At 40.2% G+C, this 11,085-nt stretch overlaps 1 long non-coding RNA gene across 1 annotated transcript; it reads right to left on the bottom strand.

The window, feature by feature from the left end:
• Positions 1-218: 218 nt before the first annotated feature.
• Positions 219-9,032, bottom strand: LOC118762378. Its single transcript, XR_004998122.1, has 3 exons — positions 9,007-9,032; positions 5,654-5,659; positions 219-410 (listed from the first exon to the last, which is right to left on the bottom strand). It is a non-coding gene; the product is annotated as an uncharacterized LOC118762378 (long non-coding RNA).
• Between the last annotated feature and the right edge of the window lie 2,053 nt (positions 9,033-11,085).

Genomic DNA, 11,085 nt, shown 5'->3' with positions numbered 1-11,085 from the left:
ACATCTACAGTGGAGGCGCAATGGCCCAGTGGTTAGGGTAGCAGACTCGCGGTCGGAGGATCGCGGTTTCGATTCTCAGACCGGGCGTTGTGTGTGTTTATTGAGCGAAAACACCTAAAGCTCCACGATGCTCCGGTAGGGGGTGGTGGCGACCCCTGTTGTACTCTTTCGCTCCAACTTTCTCTCACTCTTTCTTCCTGTTTCTTGTCCCCGACTTCCTACGCAACCGCGGAGCCTGGATGCGCATTTATCCATCCGTCGATGCTGTCGGTGTCGGGGGGTTGACCTGCTTTCTCTTCTGCGGGTCTTACGAATAGCAAAGGACTACGTTTCGGACTCCTCCCACTACAGAGGCACGATCTTGCGAGTTCTGGGACGAAGACCGCTTCGCTCAACAAACAACAACCACACTTTATACAGATGTAAAGTGTACAATCTTAACATGTTTCGTTCAACTAAAAATTTCTCAAGGCAGTGCCCCAGTATGACCGTAGTCTAATGAGTGTAACTAGTAAAAAATAAAATAAAAATATTTATTTCCTCTAACTAAAATATCCGTAGATATCTCTACTATTAATAAGCCATAATAAATATCACTGTTTTCACTTAAAACAATGTGGTTTGTGCACTCAACGAACGGCTCATGGTTTCTGAAAGTTAAGACTATTTTCTATGTGGCCATGAATCTTTGGACAGAATCTTGAACAAGTCGTGGGAGTAACAAACATTATCTTCTCCATCAATGTTTTTCGGTTTGATAAATTTGTTGCTGCTCACTGAATATTTTTATGTTATTCCAACCAATAATTACTCCCATTGTGAATTGGTTTATTTCAGCTCTTGGTTGAATACTTCATAATTCGTGCAGTGGCTCCGGTCGACGTATTAATCGCGAAGAAACCCGTTTAAGAAATCAGTCGTTCATTACTTTCACATCATTTAATCCACATAATCCCGACTCAAACTGGTTTCTACATATTAACATGCACATCCAGATTCATTGAGAGTGGGGGTGGGGGTGGCTAAGTCATAGGCAGCAATGTTTTGCATTCGTACACCAGCGTAACTTAGTGGAAGCTATGATTGCAATTATCGGTTAGAATTATAAATTATGGTGAACGCCACCAACTCCTTGTTCTTACGCTACAGAGTTTTGATTCGTCAAGAAGGATTTAAAAAAAAAATAATTCTAACTCGATCCACTTTCATTTTCAACAGTAATTAAGTAACGTGGGAATTTAAATTTAAAGATATCTTCAGTCATACCAAGATTTGATTTGAAGTTATTTGAGCGTAATCGTCCCGGTACAGCCCGCCTTTTGCCTTATTCCTCTGTTTTTACGGGTGGGCGATACTCTGCAGTTTCGTGAATCTGTGGAATGGACGGAAAAGACAGATTACAGAACCGTGATCGTTATTCAATGTCACTACGTCCGGCTGGATGTATGTACGATGGTTGTCGAACAGAAAGCATTACTCATTTTATATACAACAATTAATCGTGTGGTTGATTTGCCGTAAAAGCCAGAATGGGAGAAGCCAGAAATGGAGAACGTCATACGAGTAGCAGGCAGATTTTTTACTCTATGTTTATTTCTTTTGAATAAATACGCGTGCGCGTGCTTGGTGTAAACATCTATTCAGTTTCATGTATGTACCTATCTATACATGCGCATGTATGTACGTGCACACACACACACATACACATGCGTCCATACACACACACATATACACATGCATCCATATACACATTCCAGCAGATACACTCCCGCACGTATGCACACAAATAATCACTCAACACGAAGGCACAGGTTAGTACATTAGTCAATGTTGGTTACATATTTCCAACATGCTTAGGCAACACACACGCACACACTCACACACATTTGTGTGGGTGTGTATAAGTATTTCTTAAGAAGTGCATCTTAAAGCAGGAATCCACAAAAATGCTCCATAAATTTGAGCGATAACAGTTAACATACATAAATTAAGTGAACAAAAACTAAATAAAAATACACCCACGCACACACACACTTACATGTATAATAAAATACAGAATATATTTAACTGGAACACAACTCAGTTTCTGGAAAGTGGTTGCTTTCATACGAACACAACCTGAAATATTGTCAGCGAGAAATAAGCGAAATTCGAATTTGGCCTTGTGGCACTCCGTCGGTTACGACGACGAGGGTTCCCATCATCATCATCATTGTTCGACCGTGGTCGAGACAATGGAATTTACCATGCTACGCCAGACTTCACGGTCCATCATGGCATTACGGAGGTCCTGTTGCTGGATGTCTGTATCCCTGGAGATTACATCAGGGTAGGAGAGTGTGCGCCCTCTAGTATTGCGAGTAGATGGCTTCCAGAGGAGAAGAGTAGAAATTACCTCTTTTTCAGCTCTACAACAATGTCCAGCAAACTGGACTCTCTTACCTTTCACAAGAGATGACACAGGTGGTAGTTTCCCATATATTTGCATTTTGGTTGGATGGCGCTTCCACGAGAGATTTTGAGCTCTCATAAGGAGGCGAGTGTAGGTTCCATCCAACCGCCTCTCAAGCTTCTTTGATAACGTCCAGGTTTCTGAGCCATAGAGTAGAATTGGTTCCACTGTGGCTTTGAAGATTTCAAGTTTGAAGTCTCTACTTAGATTCGATGACCAGATCTTATGCATGTCATGTCATGAGGGTTCCCAACGGAACAGCCTGCTCATGAAATTAACGTGCAAGTGGCTGAGCACACCACAGACATGTGTACCCTTAACGTAGTTATCGGGGAGAATTCAGCGTGACACAGAGTGTGACAAGGCTGGCCCTTTGAAATACAGGTACAACAGAAGCAGGAAGAAAGTGTGAGAGAAAGTTGTGGTGAAAGAATACAGCAGGGTTCGCCACCACCTCACCTGACGGAGCTTTGTGAAGATTTAGGTGTTTTCGCTCAATAAACACTCACAACCCCCGATCTGGGAATCAAAACCGTTATCCTACAACCGCAAGTCCGCTGCCCTAACCACTTGGCCATTGTACCTCCACACACACTTACATGTATAATAAAATACAGTATATATTTAACTGGAACACAACTCAGTTTCTGGAAAGTGGTTGCTTTCATACGAACACAACCAGAAATATTGTCAGCGAGAAATAAGCGAAATTCGAATTTGGCCTTTTTAGACTTGTAACAACAAAGCCATCAGTTGTGGTCATGAATCTACGAACGCAAACAGTTTTGCAGAACACGTTTGTGTTCCAGTAAAATATTTATAGTTTCTTTTCGTTTCCATCTACCAAATTCGCTCCAAAGGTTTTGATTTGACTGAGGTTATAGTAAAAGACACTTGCCCAAGGTATCAGGCAGTGGGACTGAACCCTGGTCCATGTGGTTGGGAGGTAAACTTCTTACCACACAGTCACGCCTGAATTGCTGGAATAGTAAGAATCGCTTCTCATTATCTATCTATCTATCTATCTATCTATCTATCTATCTATCTATCTATCTATCTATCTGTCCGTCCATCCATCCATCCATCCATCCATCCATCTATCTATCTATCTATCCATCCATCCGTCCGTCCGTCTGTCTGTCTGTCTGTCTGTCTGTCTGTATGTATGTATGTATGTATGCATGTATGCATGTATGTATGTATGTATGTATGTATGTATGTATGTATGCATGTATGTATGTATGTATGAATGTATGTATGTATGTATGTATGTATGTATGTATGTGTGTATGTATGTATGTATGTATGTATGTGTGTATGTATGTATGTATGTATGTGTGTATGTATGTATGCATGTATGTGTGTATGTGTGTATGCATGTATGTATGTATGTATGTATGCATGTGTGTATGTATGTATATATGTATGTATGTATGTGTGTATGTATGTATGCATGTATGTATGTTTGTATGTATGTATGTATGTATGTATGTATGTATGTGTGTATGTATGTATGTATGTGTGTATGTATGTGTGTATCTATGTATGTATGTATGTATGTATGTATGTATGTATGTATGTATGTGTGTATGTATGTATGTATGTATGTATGTATGTATGTATGTGTGTATGTATGTGTGTATGTATGTGTGTATGTATGTATGTATGTATGTATGTATGTATGTATGTATGTATGTATGTATGTGTGCGTGAAGTTATGTATGTGCACATGTCCAGTGAGCTCCCGCACAGTTCCCATCGACCAGATTCACCTCTAAAGGCATGGGAAAACCCTTGGCTTCAGTTGTGGGGGCCACCTGGACTTCAACACAGACGCACGTGACATACTTATTTGCATGAATGCCCGCCTCCTCATTAACTGCGTAATTTTCGAGAAACATCTCATTACGATACACGTAAGACAGACATTGTTACTGCTTGGAACAGCGAACATTGTTTCGGTCGTTCAGATCTCTCTCTCTCTCTCTCCCTCTCTCTCTCTCTCTCTCTCTCTCTCTCTCTCCTCCTCTCTTTCCGTCCTGGTTACACATGTCATTCGTAGGTGTCGCTCTGTGTGGATCGAAACCGGAACCACGTCGGTGTGAAGTGAAAGCCTTGTGAAATATTTTCTCATCCTCTTCATAACACAAACACATCTCTCCTCTCTTCAGTTATTTGTGAACATAAAATCACGCACATAAAAGACAGAGAGAGAGAGAGGGGGGAGATACACACACCCACACACACTTTCACACACTCACACACTCTCACACACACACACACACACACACACACTCACACACATATATATTGAGGAGATACCTCAAATGTTTATTCCTTAGGGTGAACGATGGAATTTCGTTTTGATAGGGAGACACAAGATGTGCCGGTAGCTTTAATTGTTTCTGGCTTTATTGCATTTAATCCGTTCCTATGACAACGTGGCTGTGTGGTAACAAGCTTGCTTCCTGACATGGTTCAGGGTTCATTCCCACTGCGTGGTACCTTGGGCACGTACTTTCTCGGCCCGAACAAAGCGTTGTGAGTGGATTTGGTAGGCGGAAACTGAAAGAAGCCCATCGTATATGTATATACATGTGTGCGTGTACTTGTGTTTGTCCCCCCCAAATCACCTGTCAACCGATGTTGGTGTGTTTACGTCTCTGTGTTCTAGCAGTTCGGCAAAAGAGTCCGATAGACTAAGTACTAGGCTTACAAAGTATAAGTCCTGGGGTCGATTTCTTCGACTAAAATGCCCTTTAAGGTGGTGCTCCAGCATGGCCGAAGTCAAATGACTGAAACAAGTAAAAGAATAAAAGAATATATGTGTGTGTGTGTCTGTGTGTGTGTGGACCAAACTATCGGTTGCTATTATAAACGCTAGTAACAACGATGCGCTTTCTCGCATTGGTGTAGTTTTCGGATGAAGCCACGCTGCTGACTAGGTGGACCAGGCCGACACTCCCGTTACAGGGCTACCCATTTGCAGCCGAGTGGACTGTACACGCGCGCGCGCACACACACAAATATACACATACACACATACACATACATACACACACGTACACACACACATTCATGGACCATTGAGTTGGAAGGCATTTGAACACGTAAAATGGTTTTCACTGCAGCTTGCCATGGAAGGAAAGAACTAGTGTTTTGACATTCATTAGTCTTTTAGGATAATTCTTTCTTCATGACCAAAGCCTTTTACAGGTTCAAATATTTCTCAACATATTTAAGATTGGGATTTTGCTTCCCAACCACATGATTCCGCGTTCAATCCCACTGTGTGGCAGGTTGAGTAAGTGCCTTCTACTATAGCCATGGGTCGACCAAAGACTTTTGAGAGGATTTGGTAGACGGAAACTGAAAGAAGCACGCCGTTTATATATATATATATATATATATATATATATATACACTCAAAATAAGCAACAAGGATATCCAAGGTAGTGTAGTATAATCGTTTCATGCTACTTCATTTTATTAAATACTATAAATATTACATCAGTTTTAAAATGTCGAGCAATCTTCAGCACAATATAGAATTTTTTAATTAAACGGACAATGCACATTCTTATCTTATTTCATTTGGCAACATTACAAAGAGGGTAGATATATAGACAGAGAGGTTAATTTTATTATCATAAGACATGGCAGCATGACCTCCATCTGTATAATTTTTTTATCACTGAATTTAAATAATATATATATATATATATCTATATAATAATAGCGGAGTAAACACATAAAGGGCCAATCAACAAGTCCATATTTTTAAGGTGTAGCGTTTGTAATAGTCTGGATAGAATTGACATATCGGTTTCCATTCTAGCAAAAACTGTCCGACGAACGGCAACGGGAAACTCAGAGTAACAGGTTTTGTTGAATTTTCTGCTGCTTTAAATAAAGTATATATATATATATATATATTAAATTAAATTAGAGATAAAACCACTATTATGCAACTCAAACAGTGATAAAATAAACCAAAACATAAATAACAAAGAGACCGATAGAATAAGTACCAGGATTACAAAGAATAAGTCCCGGGGTCGATGGCCACAGACAAATGACTGAAACAAGTAAAAGGATACGAGAATAAAAGACTATATATACATAAATACACACTTACACACACACACATATGCATACACGCATGTCATATATATATATATATATATACATACATCGCAGCGCAGTTGTACTTTGCCAAGTGATTTGTTGTGAGGCCTTGCATTGAAGTTGAAGCATCCATTTGGTGAAATAAAACGAAAATAAAAACCCAGTAATTTAAGAAGACGACACAAAAACTCTTATATTCAATTTCATTTGTTTGGTTTGGTGTCAAAAAGTTGTTCGCACTTCTCTGGCCTATTTACTGACACAATTCCTCTGCAAATGCTCAAAATTGCTGGCTCGTCTTTCCAAGCACGGAATTCTCAGGCCTTTGTTTAAAACCATTGCCTTTGTCACTCGACGTGCGTTGCCTCGGTCAGTTCTCTTGTTTTATTCTTCTGTTAGTCTCAAGATATTTTACATTTAATCACGATATCTTTTTAAAATTTTTAATCTGAGGAATTTCAACCGTGTTTCGTGGTCTGCTACCTCAACAGCTCCTTTATAGGATCCAGTTAGCTCAAGACATCATCAGGAGGAACCACGTCCGGTTTCGACCCCTACTCCTCAGCCGTTTTGACGTGGTGGGGCCCCGCCTTTCGGAGCTGTCTTCAGCTCTGGTGTTGGGTGCATGTCTTCTTTCTTCTGTTCCCTGGCCTCTTCGATGTAGTGTCAACGAGTGTCAGCGGGTGACTGACTGTCTTGTCAATTTTTTTCCCTTTAAATACCTGCTGCTAGGCTCCAGCAGGCAGCCCCAGCAAGTTCTCATGTGACACTATCTCAACTTTTACTGACCAATGAAGGCGCGTAGTCTCAGCACACGCATTCTCTAAACGATACCATCATCTGTCAGTCAGCGAAGCTAATTCAGTGTCAGCTTGTCTCACCTAGTGATGTTATTTCCTGCCGGCATGTTACGACTTTCAAGCCATTTTTGGTCTTCCCGCTTCAGCCACATATAGAAGCTGGCTTTTTCGACCGCCTCCTGTACTCTCCTTATTAGTTTTCTCAGCTCCGAGTTCATATGTCCAGAATCAATAACACCCTCACACACATGCTTGCACGCACACACACACACACACACACACACACACCACACACACACTTGAACAGGTGACGTGCCTTGGCAGAAGTTATTGTAAAGGAGATACTGTAAGACATTACGTTTTATACACACAAACAAACACATATATATGTATATATAATATATACATGTATACATATATTATTTCTTTACTTCCCACAAGGGGCTAAACACAGAGGGGACAAACAAGGACAGACAAACGGATTAAGTCGATTACATCGACCCCAGTGGGTAACTGGTACTTATTTAATCGACCCCGAAAGGATGAAAGGCAAAGTCGACCTCGGCGGAATTTGAACTCAGGACGTAACAGCAGACGAAATACGGCTACGCATTTCGCCCGGCGTGCTAACGTTTCTGCCAGCTCGCCGCCTTTGTGTATACATATATGCATACACAAATAGATATCTGTGAGATGATATGTGCACTTCTTATATGTGCCACGCATTGTTTTACGCGGTTCAGACAGGCATCAGATCTTTGTATGTAAACTGATTCAGTTACTTGCTGTAACTCTTTCTCTGATATAAAAAAGTGTATGTGCAATCATATCTACACTGAGTCTATATTTTGAGCATGTTGGTAAAATATGGATGGAGAGGTTCTTTTCAGTAGAGGTGTTAACATCTCCACTAAATCTTTTATCAATTTTCCGTGGCGTTTCTCTTATATTTCAGGGAGATTGTTTTTACATAATCCTTCTTGGCACCTTATAGATTTTCTTTCTAATGATAGATGGTGCCACCAATGCCAGAGGTTCAAGACTATACTCCACGAAATAATTCGTAACTTGTGACACTGTTAGACATTAATATCTACAGAGCTGTCAATGCTTACAGCAACGGTGAATTATATGAGCTGATGGTATCTACTTATAGGGGGGGGGGTGAACTTAGGGTTAACGAATGTTGGTAGCTTGGTTATTACAAACTATTATTCCTTACTGGCAAAAGAATTCGAACCATCGACCATTCAATTTGTTGTTCCTGTTCTCCTAAGACAAGAAAGAAATCATTTTCTTTCAGATTTCCAGTTACTCTACTCGTATTTCATTCCAACTTTACTGACGCATTCGCTTGTAGAATCAATTCTTTATGTGCTAACCTTGACAAACTTCACTTCTCGAAGAACGAAAATAGAAAACGTTGAGCTAAATTCTTCGAAACTATTCGAATTTTTCACAATTCTGTCCAAATACATAAAACGTTCCCAGAATTTAGAAATTGAAATTGTTAAAACAGTAAATGGCGGTTTTTGTTTCGTGGAATAAATTCAAATTAAACGCAAAATACACGAGATGGAGAAACTTCAGCGACTTGGTGTCGAAACTAGCGTGTCAAACAACAACAGCAGCAGCAGCAGCAACAACAACAAACAACTTTACATCCTTGACAGTGACATGTATTTTGTCGAGTGGCTTCAACATGCATATGTATGTATATATATATTTGTATGTATGTAAGGATGTATGTATTCAAGTATGTATGATACATACACACACACACACACACACATATATATATATATATATACATGTGTATATATATATATATAATATATATAATATATATATATATATATATATACATGTATATATAAATATATATATATATATATATATATATATTCATATACCTACATATGTACACAAACAAACGCGCACGCGCACAATGCAAGTGTAGAAACAAGGAGAACTCTGTAAAGAATTGTTTATTAATGGCATGTCTCTAAGTAAATACATTTATAAATAACAGCTTAGGATAAAAGTCCGTTGGATAGAAAGAAAAAAAACAGACGGAGAGCTGGGCACAGGACCCGAATCAGACATCTGTAATACAAGGAGAGGCAAACAAACGATTACACCAAAGCGACCCCTCCAGCTTTCATCCATCAAATTAAACGTTTTATCCTTAACGGCAAGAAAGTAGGTTTACATTTAGAATGCTTTAATAAGTATAATTAGTTGCACGCTCGTCTGGCTCAGCGTATGTGCAGTTTTCCACCATTTTACCACTCAATGTCTTTTTTTTACTCATGTATTATACGGTATTATTTATACCTGAATTCACTTCGAGGCAAACTGCTATTAAAGAGCCCCGCCTCCATATATAAAGATATCTTACATAATAGTATATATATGTATATATAGCCGCAGTGTGGCTGTGTGGTAAGAAGCTTGCTTCTCAACCATATGGTTCCGGGCTCAGTCCCACTGCGTGGCACCTTGGGTAAGTCTCTTCTACTGTAGTCCCGGGTCGACCAAAGCCTTGTGAGTGGATTTGGTAGACGGAAACTGTATGTATGTATTGTATTTCTGGTGTGTCCCCCCACCATCGCTCGACAACCGATGCTGGTGTGTTTACGTCCCCGTATCTTAGCGGTTGGGTAAAAGTGACCGATACAATAAGTTCCAGGCTTACAAAGACTAAGTCATGGGGTCGGTTTCTTTGAATAAATGTGGTGCTTCAGCATGGCCACAGTCAAATGACTGAAACAAGTACAAGAATAAAAGAACGTGTGAAGGCGAGCGGATAAGTGGTTACTGTATTGCACAAAGGCGGCGAGCTGGCAGAGTGGTTAGCACGCCGGGCGAAATGCTTACCGGTATTTCGTCTGCTGTTACGTTCTGAGTTCAAATTCCGTCGAGGTCGACTTTGCCTTTCATCTTTTCGGGGTCGATAAATTAAGTACCAGTTACGCACTGGGTCGATGTAATCGACTTAATCCGCTTGTCTGTCCTTGTTTGTCCTCTCTATGTTTAGCCTCTTGTGGGTAGTAAAGAAATAGGTTACTGTATTGCACTCACGATTATTAGATCGAGAAATTGAATCAGGGACCGGGTGGCGCTTTGTGTTCTTGAGCACATTCCAGTCCATTCAGCTGTAAATGGATAACCCTGTGACGATCAGAAGGGAGGTGGGCGTCGTTCGAGAGCTAAACAAAGCCAAGCGCATTGTAGCAACAGCCGAGAGCCTGGTCGATAGATACGCACATACGTACATCAATCTTGAGAAATTAGGCTTCTCAAAACCAGAAAGGAGAAAACTGATTCGGAAACTACAGGTTCAATCCATCAGTGGAACTGTAAAAATCTGTAACACTTTCCTAAAGTTTATCATTTAAATATATATGAGCATGTCTAGATATGCAACGATACGCATGAGAATGCATACATAAAGCAAAACATACATACATGCATACATACATTATTATTATGGCTGCCCCCTCGTTATCGAGTATGGCCATTGCACGAAGCTTAACTGTTACTGGTCCTGTGATCGAATGTGACTTTTTAGCCCAGCCAAAGATCTACAATGTTTTGTACAGAATTGGCAACTAAGACCTTTACTGGTAATAGCCAGCTGTAGTTGTAACTGGGCTTCATGTACCTTTGCACGTCGTTTAAGTCCTCCTGCCGAATTACACT

This window comes from Octopus sinensis, linkage group LG2 (genome assembly GCF_006345805.1).
Source record: "Octopus sinensis linkage group LG2, ASM634580v1, whole genome shotgun sequence".
NCBI classification, from domain to species: domain Eukaryota; kingdom Metazoa; phylum Mollusca; class Cephalopoda; order Octopoda; family Octopodidae; genus Octopus; species Octopus sinensis.
This window is presented reverse-complemented; position numbering and strand designations above follow the sequence as displayed.